The following is a 13,317-nucleotide window of genomic DNA, read 5'->3' as shown; positions in this document are numbered from 1 at the left end:
TTCGGTTCATATTTGGCTTGCGTAAATATGACCACATTTCGGAATTTCGTAAAAAACTGAACTGGTTACCTATTCGTCTTCGCCGAAATTCTCATATATTGTCTCTTCTGTACTGTGTACTATTTCATCCGTCAACACCTGTTTACCTAAAGGATAAGTTCGAATTCCTTGGTTCACATAGTGAAATTTTAAGGTCATCAGAAAACCTTAAGCTGCGTGTACCCCGTCACAGAACAAACTTTTATAAAAACTCCTTTGCTGTGCAAGCTGTTTTGCTATGGAACGACTTACCCGTGGCCATAAGACGAGCTCAAAGTTTGTTTCTGTTTAAGAAGCATTTGAAAGCATATTACCTCAGTCTATAATTATTTTAAACTCACTACATTCAATTGATAAAAGATCATTAAATTTGCCATGAATCTATATATTATACGATTACTGTATTTATATATTAGTGTGTATGTAAATGTTTTTATTTATTTATTTTTTTTATTGCGTACGTATGTGTATAATGTATATGCATATATAATTGTTATATATTCTATTTTTATTTTTTATTTTTTCTTTTACTTATTTAAATCTGTTTACCACCTGCCCATCTGAAAAGCAATATCCCTTTCATTATCAGGTTGTCTGGAAGAGATTGCTTTTTAGCAATAAGATCGCCTGGTTGTACAATTTGTTACTATAATTGCTTGTAATTTTAATTTTGTTCTTTATTTAAATGTGCAATAAAGTATATTATTATTATTATTATTATTATTATGTTTATGTGTATTGAAGCATTTATCAAACAAGATATTAGTCTAAATAAGATCACTTCACGCGTAGAAAAAATGGAAAGAGAAATTAAAATTTTGTTTTACAAAACAATTGAAGTTACTTAAGGTATAAATACAGAATATTCGGTCAAAAGTTTTGCCACAAAAGTGTCGTATGCCGTAAAATTTCAATTCAGACTTGGATCGTAAAACCGTTGAACAAATAATTAACCTTGCTAATGACACGTGTAATGGAATTTAACAATATAATATAAGCTATTGTTTGCTTTAACAATGAGAAATATACGACCAAGTATGGAAATAGTTTCCTTCAATCATGAGAAAAGTATTCAGGTTATTAAATGAATAATGAATACAGAGATGGGAAGATAGTATTGATGATTTGTGGTGTACCAATAAACTACTAATACGAGTACACACAAGTACGCTTTCTCCGCAACCATTATATGAAAATTAGAAAAAATGATAAAAATTGTTTATTGTGATGTGTTAAGTTAATTTACGACTAAAATAACCGTCCGTGGAGTTACGATCACTATTCCTAACCCGATGGATGATGAAATCGTAATATGACCCTATCTATTTGTTTATTTATTTCGTACCAACAATATATGTATTTATACACTAGATACAAACAAGTTGAAAATTAAACAAAACATATAACTGTCACAATTACAGGAAGAGACTGCATGCATCACAACACGGCATTTAATACCTTCCAGGCAACCAAGGTCGTCTAAATTAAATAAAACTCGTCACTCATCGCTTCAGCCTATCACATTCCACTCCTGGATATAGGTCTCCACAAGTTCGCGTCGAAAATGGCGTGAACTCATGTGTTTTGCCCATAGTCAACACGCTGGGCAGGCGCGTTGGTGACCGCAGGACTGGCTTTGTCTCACTGAAGACGCTGCTGCTCGTATTTAGGCCCTGTATTTGGAAGCCAGCAGTTGGATGGTTATCCCGCTATCGGTCGGCTTTAACAGTTCCAAGCTAGTAGTGGACCTGTGTTTTATCCCTTAGTCACCTCTTACGACACCCACGAAAAGAGATGGGGTGGCTATATTCTTTACTGCCATAACCAGACAGCAATTAAATGAAATCAAATTTATTAAAAACATCGCCATATCTCCTTGAGCAAGACGAACTTATAAATAAATAAATATCTTATAACATACACACACGGTATTGTTGTGGTAACAGCCGACTGTTATAACTATATAGTTTTTATAAATATACATAGAAATAATACATATATAAATATACAAATACAAATATTACACCCAGACTCAGGCGGGAATCGAACCCGCAACCCGCGGCACAGAAAGCAGGGCACAACAAACTAAGCCAAACGGGCTAGTCATGTTGTGTTACCGAAATGTCACTTTGTGTATTACGACCATAAAATGAATTTTTAAACTACACTCAACAAAATACTGTGAACGGCTTCCTTTTCGAAGTCAGTAATAACAGTTTAGAACGTAAATCATAAATGCTGATCACAACAAAAGCATTGTACATTATATAATACACGCATCAAGGAACACAGCGCGGTGCTCGGTGATCCAGAACACGAGAGGTAAATGTATGTATATTGTCTACATTATGAGAACTACGACCATATTTATAATATGAAGCTAAATATAGTTTTTATACATTTAGTTGATGATTTGTACGTAAATACGTACGTATATTGAAATAAGAGTGCATGCAGGAAACAGGGCGAATGGAGCTTTTGCACTCCTTTATGAGCAGTCGGAAGGTGTCTAACAAGGCTTGTTTCTTGCTGTTCATGAGGGGGTGTTGGTTTCGACACTCGTGTACGGAAGTGAAAGTTGGGTATGGCAGAAGAAACATGAAAGCAGAATAAATGCAGTTGAGATGAGAGCGTTAAGAAGTACGATAGGAGTTAAACTGTGTGACAGGATAAGAAATAGTGAGATAAGGAAACGTTGTGATCTGAAAGCAGATGTAGTGACAAAAATTGAGAAAGGTAGGTATGCTCAGATGGTTTGGTCATGTCGAGAGAATGGGTGAAGAACGATTGACGAAAAAAGTGTATAATGCGAGTGTGAATGGAAGGGTTGGAAGGGGTAGACCTTGGCGGACGTTCCGAGACCAAATAAAGGACGTCTTGAAAAAAGGCCAGGTCAAGAGTACCCTAAACAGGAGAGCATGTATGAAGGGAATAATGAAAGTGGACGAAGCTGACAAGTATGTAAGGATCGTAGCAAGTGGAAAGAAGTAGTCTCTGCCTACCCCTACGGGAAATTGGCGTGACTATATGTATGATTATATGTTGTACGTAAAGTGTATTAAAACATTTGCTTATTTTAGTTTAATTGATTGAACAAAATTAGACCCGTTTTCTTGTTTTCTGGGGGCACGGTAGTGCCCCCGCCAAGACGAGGCAAAAAAAAAACAAAAAAAAAAAAAAAAACGAAAAGCACTACCTATCTTTTCTCGAAGTGCTTCGTCGTTTTTTTGAACCCCCATAACTTGCGTTTGGATTATACTAGATAAACAAAATTCTCGGAATATAATGTCAATAGTGAACTTATTAAACATATAAAGTTTCAATTACATAGCTCTTATACTTTAGATTTTATTGATGTCTAAAAAACCCCGATTTCGTCACTCACTGATGATCATCAAAATTCTTAGAGTACTTCCTGAAGTCCCAGAAAGCTGAAATTTGGTATGTAAGCTAGTATTAGTACACAAACAACAAAAAAATTCTAAAACTTGGAACTTTTACCCCCCAACCCCTTAAACTAGGAGATGGAAGTTTGTATGAGACTTCCGCAAATTTTGATGCTAGAGGTCTGAAAATTGATATAGGGACTCCTAGTTACTCCTTGTTATAAATAATAATAATAAAATACATAAAAAATAAAAATCGGTTATTAGTTTAGGTCGAAAATTTACATTGTGTAATTTTGGTATATAAGTTTTGGCGGAGGTCCGTTTGCATATCAGTTCAACATAAAATCAAAAACAGCGTGCTTAAACCGAATATGGTGAAGATTGGATGATATTTATGGTATAAAATGTGTCGGAGGTAAAATGCAGCTATAATATTGTCATAAGCAACTTACAAAAAGAAGTGAAATCTCACCAAAAACATTTTCATGTAAAATGTCGCCAAGACGAGATCATATGGCTCGCACTGTCAAAAAGTTATCAGATCTCATGTAGAGCCAAGCTTCTAACTCTACACGTCCTAACTCTACAAGCCCTAACTTCACAAACTCTACACCTTAGTCAAAATATGTGGCTTGGCCGTTTCGTTACTACCGCCTGCCGATGTTGTAGATGACGACTTTCCTGTCTCATTTATATATATATACATTTTCTCTTTTTATTTTTATTTGTATTATATGTATATCAATTATTCTTCTTCTTTTTATTTTTTCTTTAATAGAACTATTGTATAACAGAAAAGTAATAAACAGTGAATAAATTTTTCATCTTACGCCCACGTGAAGGTAGCGAAACGGCCAAGCCACATATTTTGACTAAGGTGTAGAGTTTGTGAAGTTAGGGCTTGTAGAGTTAGGACGTGTAGAGTTAGAAGCTTGGCTCTACATGAGATCTGATAACTTTTTGACAGTGCGAGCCATATGATCTCGTCTTGGCGACATTTTACATGAAAATGTTTTTGGTGAGATTAACACTTTTTCTATATTTTAAGCGAAGCTAAACATCGTTCTTATCTAGAAAGTGTGTTTATTTTTCGTTGTTGTGTACTAAGTTCGAACTTTAAAAAAAAGTTTCTATATATCTAATATATTTACTATTCGACTTTAAATCGAATATTTCCTTATATTTAGAATAAAATATTGATATACATATGTGCCCTTTGTACCTTATGAATATATTGTTAATATTTTTCTTGCTTTGCTATGTATTACTTCTGTTTTTGGTGTACAATAAAGTGTATTATTATTATTATTACTATTATTATGTGAGATATCTAATTTTCAAAGACGCGACCACATCATGCGAGGCCGATATGCATGCAAGATCAGTACTCAGTAATTCAGTCGGTAGGTAATTTATTTCCTGAGGACTTCAATGTAACGTAGCCTCTCAAGAAAACGTCCAATAGGGCTAAAACAGCCGTCCTCAGTTCTTATTTGAAGTCACCGAAATAAATGATCTAGAGCTTTTAGTATTGAACTAAAAAGTATCGGATACCATCGACCTAGAATAATAATAATAATAATAATACACTTTATTGTACACCAAAAACAGAAATAATACATATCAAAGAAAGAATGAAAATATTGACAATATATTCATTAGGTAGAAAGGGCGGCCTTATCGCTAAAAAGCGATCTCTTCCAGGCAACCTTAGGGCAAAGGAAATGGTCTAGCGTCAGCATAGGTGTACAAGTTACAACAAATTTATTATAAATATTCAAATAATTAAACATATACATACATACATACCTACATACATACATACATAAATAGATACATAAATACATACATACATACTGACATATATACATATATACCCACGTACATGCATACATACATATAAATACATATATGTTTAAATTATAATTATGAATTACTTGTTTATTGTTGAGTTTGAAGAAAATGCTTCCAAACAGTCTTTTTAAAAAGTGCAGGTGTTTGTACACGTCTGATATTCGTCTGATTAGAATGTTTATAAAAAAAGGTCTTTACAAAAAAAGAGTATCCTACGCTCTCGCTATCTCGCAGATAGACAGATAATCAAAAAATCAGGTCGCCCTAAATCACGAATTTTTCGCGGAGCAAGACCACAAATCTCTATCCAATAGCGATCAATAATTTCGTGTTATAACTTTGACGTATCCTAGTTCTAGCATTTATCTGGACTCGATTACGATATTCTACAGACAGGCCTGATTTTTTAACCAACTTAAAAAAGGAGCTTTTTAATTCGACTTTTATTTACCTCATAAGTTCTTACTGGGTGGATCGATTTCGATAATTCTTTTTAATCGAAAGGTGGTGGTTTCATTTAGTTCCATTTAAGTTTAATCGTGATCTGACGAGTACGTTTTAGGTTATAATGCGTATTTTTATATTTACTTGACCTTTTTTTCCGTCGACTTATATAATACAATATATACCTCATAACTGTTTACTGGGTATACCAATGTTGATGATTCTTTCTTTAATCAAAAGCCTGTGCTTACCGTGATGTCAAGTTGAAATTTGATTGAGATGGGACGAGTACTTTTTGAGTCATCTCTAATGACACGTATTTACTACACTATTTTTTCGTCTACCTACGTTCTATTACTGGTCGATGTTATTAAAGTTGTTTTGATTTTTTTCGTTTGAGAGCAAACAATTGTTCAAAATCCATACAATTGTAATTTAAATTAAAATGTTATCCAAACTCATAAAGAATCATATTAGAATTTTATCTTTTAGTTAAGTATAAAAGAACATACTCTACTGATGCGTAAAGAACGGTTAAAAAGGCAACTCATTAAGTATTAAGATACCTCACTAATGACCCTTATCCGGTCTTTTTCCAGTCGGTCTATTGTATTTGATCTTTTGAACAAAATACTGGTAACTTATTGCATATAGAGAGCTAAGTAATTCCAATGTTTGGTATCGCAAACATTTCTTGGCTAGTGACTAATATGAAAAAAAAAATATGACATTAAAATTGTATTTCTCGACTTGAGTAAAATTAGCTAATTTGGCTGGCTAAAGGCGTGACATTGAAAGCTCTTGTACATAATTAAATTGTAATCTACGCAAATGTATCACTAATTCTCTTGTATTTTAAGTTGAATTGTGTTTTGTAATTTTTTAATGAACGTTATTATCAGGTAATCGTTTATTGTATTTGAATTTCGAAAAAAAAAATCTTTAAAACTACTTACATTAGCATTCCTTTATAAATTGCTGAGGAAATTTGGTATTCCACACGTACAAAGTAAGAATTTACAAGTTATTTTGAAAATATAATATAATTATATATAATAATGTAATTATTATTACATGATACATATAAAAATATATTATTTCGAAAAAAAAATTGTTAGTATAAAAATGTAAAGTAACACTTTTTACTATAGTTTAAAATTCAGTTTTAAGTCTTCTTTTACTTCTGTAGTGGTCACCGAAGTTAAAAGGACTTTAAAATACATTTTATGTCTCACTAGCTGACGCGGCGAACTTTCAACTGCTATAATTTTTTGAAAAGAAACTTCTTTAGAGTCTTTGTAATTTAAAACTCGATGCAACGAAACACATAAATGTATAGGAGAGAATGAATTAGAATACATAACTGCTCAAAACGCCGCGCCGTGACCGTGATATTGTTGATAGAACAAATCGTAACGGACTTACCTTCTTACGACTATAAAGTTGCATAACACATTACATTAAATTAAACTGTTTTTGAAGTAAAACTTCGAATATATAAAATCGTTTTTCCAACTCGATGGAACGAAAATGCATCATGATAAAAAATAGACGTAGATGTATATCAAAGAGATGGTATATGGAGATATATTACACGTTATTTTATATTCTCGGTAAAAAAAAACTCGTAAACTACTTTTCAGAAGTTTCACTTCTGCGTATGTGAATTGCATACCCACTTTTTTTAGTAACAGTTTTATTATAGTTGAAACTAATATTAAAAATGTAACAGTTCTCTTTTTATTTATTAATATTTGAAATATAAAAAAAATATTTTAAGGTACAAGCTATGCGCTACACACATATAGTAACATACATAAGTCTTACGCTTAAAATTTAAGACTCTTAACATTGCAGGCGACAACTGACTTGAATAAAAATTTTAAATTGTATTTGTACTTATTATATGTCTTTGTCACAATATAGCAATGATGAATCCATTTTTTAATGTCCGTAAGAAAGTACTAACTATGTAGGAATTATCCGTATTGTATAATATAAACTATTGCTATAAAACTAAACAATTCAATAACGCTGAACTTTTATAAAGATTAGTAACATAACTTTGTTAATAACAAGAAACACATTGTCATTGTCTGTAATGAACACCTACTAATTGCTCCAAATTTTTTATAAAAGACAAAAAAATCGTCGTAAAAAGCCGGGTTACACTAAAAATGATAACCTATTACAAGGAACAAGTGGCGGCTTCATTCACTAAAGTCCGTTTTGTTCCATTTCGAGACAACACCAGCTGAACGAGCTAGTAGTCATAGTTCCACAGTTCCAATATTGGAAAAGTTAGCCGCCACAAAACGGTCCAGCCCACATTTATCAATCGTCGCATTTTAGTTACATTGCGTCATCACGCTGTGGGTAATGGCTAGCATATAAGAAAGAAGCATGTTCCTTTCTTATATAACCGGCATAGCGTATTAGTTTAAAATAAAATGAGAAAATGAAAAAAAATAACACCTGAAATAAAAACGATAAAAGATAATCCTAATTTTACTTATTAAAATGACATGAATTAAAGTCAAAAAAAAAATATGTTCACCAGAAATTAACCCAATCAATAGATTTTTTTTTACAGTGATCCAATTAATTTAAATCTAAAAATAATTAATGAAACATTCTTTATTAATTTATTCAAGTGATTTTATGTTCGCACTGCTCTCATATGAAAATGAAATGAATTAAAGTCTAACGAATATGTTTACTATGGTAACCTAATAACAAAACTTCTATGCTAATTAATATCCTTCTCCTCCTCGTACTTTGAATATAAAAATTCTTTACTTTTAACACAATACTTTTGTTACGTTTTTACGTTCAAAAGGCGGTCAACAAAATACTTGAGCTAAAAATCTTGTACTAGGTTCTTTTCTTCGTTGTAGGACAAAGTGTGTAAGGACTCGTTAAAGGAACGACTTGAAGACTAGCAAGTTTTTACACTCATTAAGAAAGACAAAACCGTGTTTTCTCATTCCAGTTCAAAAGCTAAACTGTCTTTTTGCATTTCGTGTACGTTACATTTACAGAAACTATATTCATTGTTTTTTATTTAATATTTTTTATACAATTTTTGTTTTTACTAAAGATTCCACGAGTTCTAAATTACCTGTACCTTTTTTCAAACTTCATGCTTTACTGTTATCCTACAGGTGATTAATTAAATAAAGGAGTACAGATTTACATGAATCTTCCAGCCAGCCGGCTATTAAAACCCTGATAATGTATATAATGGTTTATTACATTAAATCTACAAATTAATACAATTTGTTTCGAGGGTCTTTCTAAATAAAAGGTTGATCGAGTGCTTACAAAGTTTTTGTTGCCTCAATATTACCAATTGTTAATTGTAGATCAAAGTCGATAACTTTATCAAAAACAAAAAATAAAATAAAAAATAGTGTTGTTCGTAAGTAAATAATTACATTAATTTGATTGTATTATCACCAGTAATAACACAGTTCCACTATCGCCTTGGAACTTATACAGCCGACCGATGGCGGGATATCCATCCAACTGTTGGCTTTAAAGTACACAGGCCGAGGACGGGCAGCAGCATCTTCGGTGCGACAAAGCCAGCCCTGTGGTCACCAACCTGCCTGCCCAGCGTGGTGACTATGGGCAAAATACATGAGTTCACACCATTTTTGGCTCGAACTTGTGGAGGCTTATGTCCAATAGTGAACTGCGATAGCTGATGTGATAATTTGATTGTACTTTGACTGAAATTTTGTAGATACTGTTGCTTTATATCAGTTTTCATAAATTAAATTATTTTTCTGTTTATTTCTATTTTATCTTGCTGCAAAGTATTGAAATATTTAAAAACAGAAAAATCGAATGTAGGTCATGTTTGGCCTATGTCCAGCAGTGGACTGCAATTGGCTGAACTGACTGAACGGAACTACTGTGAACCAATTTAGTACAGAAAGGATTTCTTAATATTCTATTGCATAATATCTAAAAGTTCTATTCTGCTAGAAAATTTAACGCTTCTAGGCGCAACAGTCAAATCTATTATTGACGGCTAGAATTTTATTCAGAGAAGTCTTTAGAAATGTCTTCATTTAAAAACCAAGAGAGGGTTCTCATACTTTCGTCACGTTGACGTCAAAAACGTCTGTTGTCGACACATTGACGTCAATTTGCTGATCGCTTTATTGTACATTATCACCCTTTATTATACAATACTATTTTAGCTTACAAAAAGTAAGAATTCGTAAAAAGCCTTTCTGGTTTAGAGTGAATTGTTACAACTGAGCTCAGACAGATTTCTGTTTAATAAATATGTAGATTGAACTAGCAATGGTTGTTCGGAACAGTGTTGAATTTCCCACGCTGTTGCAGTTGTTTTCATAATATTATAATATATTTTATATCTAAATATATTGAGTATTTAAGTTGCAATAGATAACGTTATTTCTATATTTATACGTGAGGCAAAAACTTTTTACCCCTTTTTACGAAAATTACGCGGACGGAAGAGTATAAAATATCGCACATTTATAGTTTATATAAACAAGAAGTGTATAATGCTCATATTTTTTATAAATTATGCTCAAAAAGTACATTAAAACAATAAAAAAAAACATTACACACACTACCATGTATTTGACACACACGCTTATTATACTTTTTTGTTGATTGTCAAAGTCTGTAGTCAAGTTGAATTTTTTTTGAAAGGTTCCTTATTTTAATTGTTTTTTGGTTTTCTTTAATTTTTAATTAAATTTTTAATTATGGTCGAAGTTCGACCTCTAGGCGACCACTAGTTTAAACTAAATCTCTAAAATTGAGATTAAACATAAGTAAAATAACAATTAAATTGTTATTCGTGGGAGGATCAATGCTCTCGGTGATATTTTTAAATGATCAAGGGTTTCATGAGTGTCATGGAGTAAAATACAAGGAAAAACCAGTAAGAAAATCTTTATATATTACTCAATCACATTTCAAGACGACTAATCATTTCAGCTTTATAAAAATATACTTCGGTAAATTCATAAGTGAACACAAATCTCAGCGTGATCGTGACATCTAAGTTCCACAACATCATGATCATTCAATGCCACCTTAATATCGTCTATTCGTTTCCCTCGCCACCTTCGCCTCACCTCCGCTCTTGACTCTTTTTACAATCAAAGTCAGAACCACATCATTTTAAATTAAAATTGAATTCAAATATATCAACTAAATAACTAAATACATAACACGAATGATACTACTCAAAAAAAAAAATCATTACTTACAGTCTCTTCAATATACATACATCAGTGAACGAAAGTTTGCATTGTACAAGTCATGACGACATATACAGTGGCTTCACAGAATGACGACTTGTAAGTTAAAGAAACTGTCGTAAAAGTTCCTAAATAACCTTAAAAATTTTCGCATGTGAAAAGAATCGTGTCAAAATGACCAGAATTGAATGAGATCATTGCCAAAATTGTTTCTGTGGATTCCCTTAGGTCATGTTTAATTCATGTCAAACACCCTCCGTCCGCTACTGGAATAAAAGAAGTTAAATCGACCGTCTATTGGACATTTGTCTGTATTCTTACAGTTTTATTATATCTTGAATAATTCAGCAACAATCAAATAACCATACGTGACGTAGAAATAGATTTATTTACTTGCCTGTAAAAGAAAAAGTATTCAAAGGTAATTAAAAAATATTAGCAGCTGCGAAATTATTCGTAAATTTTTATGTTTACAATTTTTTTTTTTTTTTGCAATAAAACGAATGCAACTTTTCTCGCTATAGCCGCTTAGAGCTAGCCTTTTATCTGTATACCTGTTATTCAATTTGAATTTCCGAGATTTAGAACTTTGAGTCGAAACAAATAAAAAACAGCTGTTAACGATAACGAATATAATGATTCTATGAACTCATAAAACTGTTAACCTTACCGAAAATATCGATACCTCGGGGCTCAAAGGGCGTAAGCACCAAAACTCGATTTTACAGGAGAGACAAAAAACTAAAAAAAAAAATATTTTCGACATAACTTTCTCGATTATTGTCCTAAATAAACCATTCTAGGACCAAAAGTTTTTTTTTTGATACAGAACTTTGTATAATTATATTTCAAATAAATTTAAAAGTAACAAAAATAGCTTGTCTATACGCCTCGGAAAATCGAATGATTGGGGCGTTTACGCCCGAAAAATCAATGGATATGTGATTAGTGATGGTTGTAACCGTATATAAGTGTATAATCTATGGTTGTAACGGTCAATTTTCTCACTATTTCTATCAGTTTGTAGACAGCTGCTTTGTTTTCTTCATTTAGGTAAGGAAGGATTTAAGTGCAATTTTTATGAACTTTATTAACTTTTGTATATAATTATGTACTTTATTAACCTTTTTATAGATTTTACTATAACTAATTAATTATACAAATACCTAATTATTGATTTTATCTATACTTAATAGCCTAACCTATCTAAAACCTATTCCAAAACTCATTTATTATAAAAAATGATAAATAAAATTCACTTGTTATTGAAAATATTGTTTATTAAACAAAGTAAGAAAAAGACTCTTATTTTTATATAATTTCAGTTGTAACGAAACATCTTATTAACGTAAAGCAGAATGAACGATTAAAACTAAATTGTACTGAAATGGCAAGTACTTAGGTATCGCTACAAAATTTTGCGCTAATGTCTAATCTTTTATTTAAAACGTATAGAAAATACAAGGAACTCTTGAGATCAATTATATATTATTTATGAAGTCTTTTGGTAAAAGTTATTAGGTAATCTTAAGTATTCCTACCTACTAAAACAGCAGTCTCATTAAAATTTGACCATCCTTGAATAACGATGTTTGACAAACATATTTATTATAAACAAATAATCTGTGAGGCTAATAAAACAACTGCTACTATTAAAAATCTATCTTACAATGAGAAAAATAAGTGCATAAACAAAATAAATTTCTGAATAGGATTCAGGGACAATGATAAATTCAATAATTTTTGCGTCACCTGCGTTACATATTATTTAAACAATTTTAGTCAATAATAGACTGTGGAACCATTAACATTACACATACATTTAATAAAATGACCAAAACTTAGGTACCTGCACTTACAAAACTAGAAATATTAAATTTGGTTAAAAATATTATCACACTATAACGTTTAACTTAAACATTAATGACCCTTAATCAAGAAATCACAATCACAAGCAAAGCTCTCGCAATCACATAATATAGGTAGGTATGGTTGACCAATTAAGGTATAATTGTTAGACGTATGTGTCATTTTATTTTAGAATACTTAAATGTTTAAGGGTGTATCTGGTAAGTTGATTCTTTAGAAATGGTTATGTTCGGGCTTAAGCACCACGTAAGAATATTCGTATCATCTACGGTGTCGTTTACTCCCATCACGTTTATGATTATTAACAATGATTGCTGTTACGACACAAAAACTGAAAAAATATGTTTTATTTTCTACAAAAAATAGGGTCGTAAACGTCACTTTTTGGCAAATAGGAAGACTTTAAATATACAGATCGATAGAGGAGAAAAAAATAAGTAGGGCTGCATTAAAAAGTCAATTTCGCCAAA

At 31.6% G+C, this 13,317-nt stretch overlaps 1 long non-coding RNA gene across 1 annotated transcript; it reads left to right on the top strand.

The window, feature by feature from the left end:
* The first annotated feature begins 761 nt into the window (after positions 1-761).
* Positions 762-1,151, top strand: LOC123656100. The gene is made up of 3 exons (XR_006743493.1): positions 762-827; positions 1,104-1,107; positions 1,141-1,151. It is a non-coding gene; the product is annotated as an uncharacterized LOC123656100 (long non-coding RNA).
* Positions 1,152-13,317: the final 12,166 nt, after the last annotated feature.

This window comes from Melitaea cinxia, chromosome 8 (assembly GCF_905220565.1).
Source record: "Melitaea cinxia chromosome 8, ilMelCinx1.1, whole genome shotgun sequence".
Classification (NCBI taxonomy): Eukaryota; Metazoa; Arthropoda; class Insecta; order Lepidoptera; family Nymphalidae; genus Melitaea; species Melitaea cinxia.
Note: the sequence above shows the minus strand (reverse complement) of the source record. Positions and strands in the feature narration are given on the sequence as shown.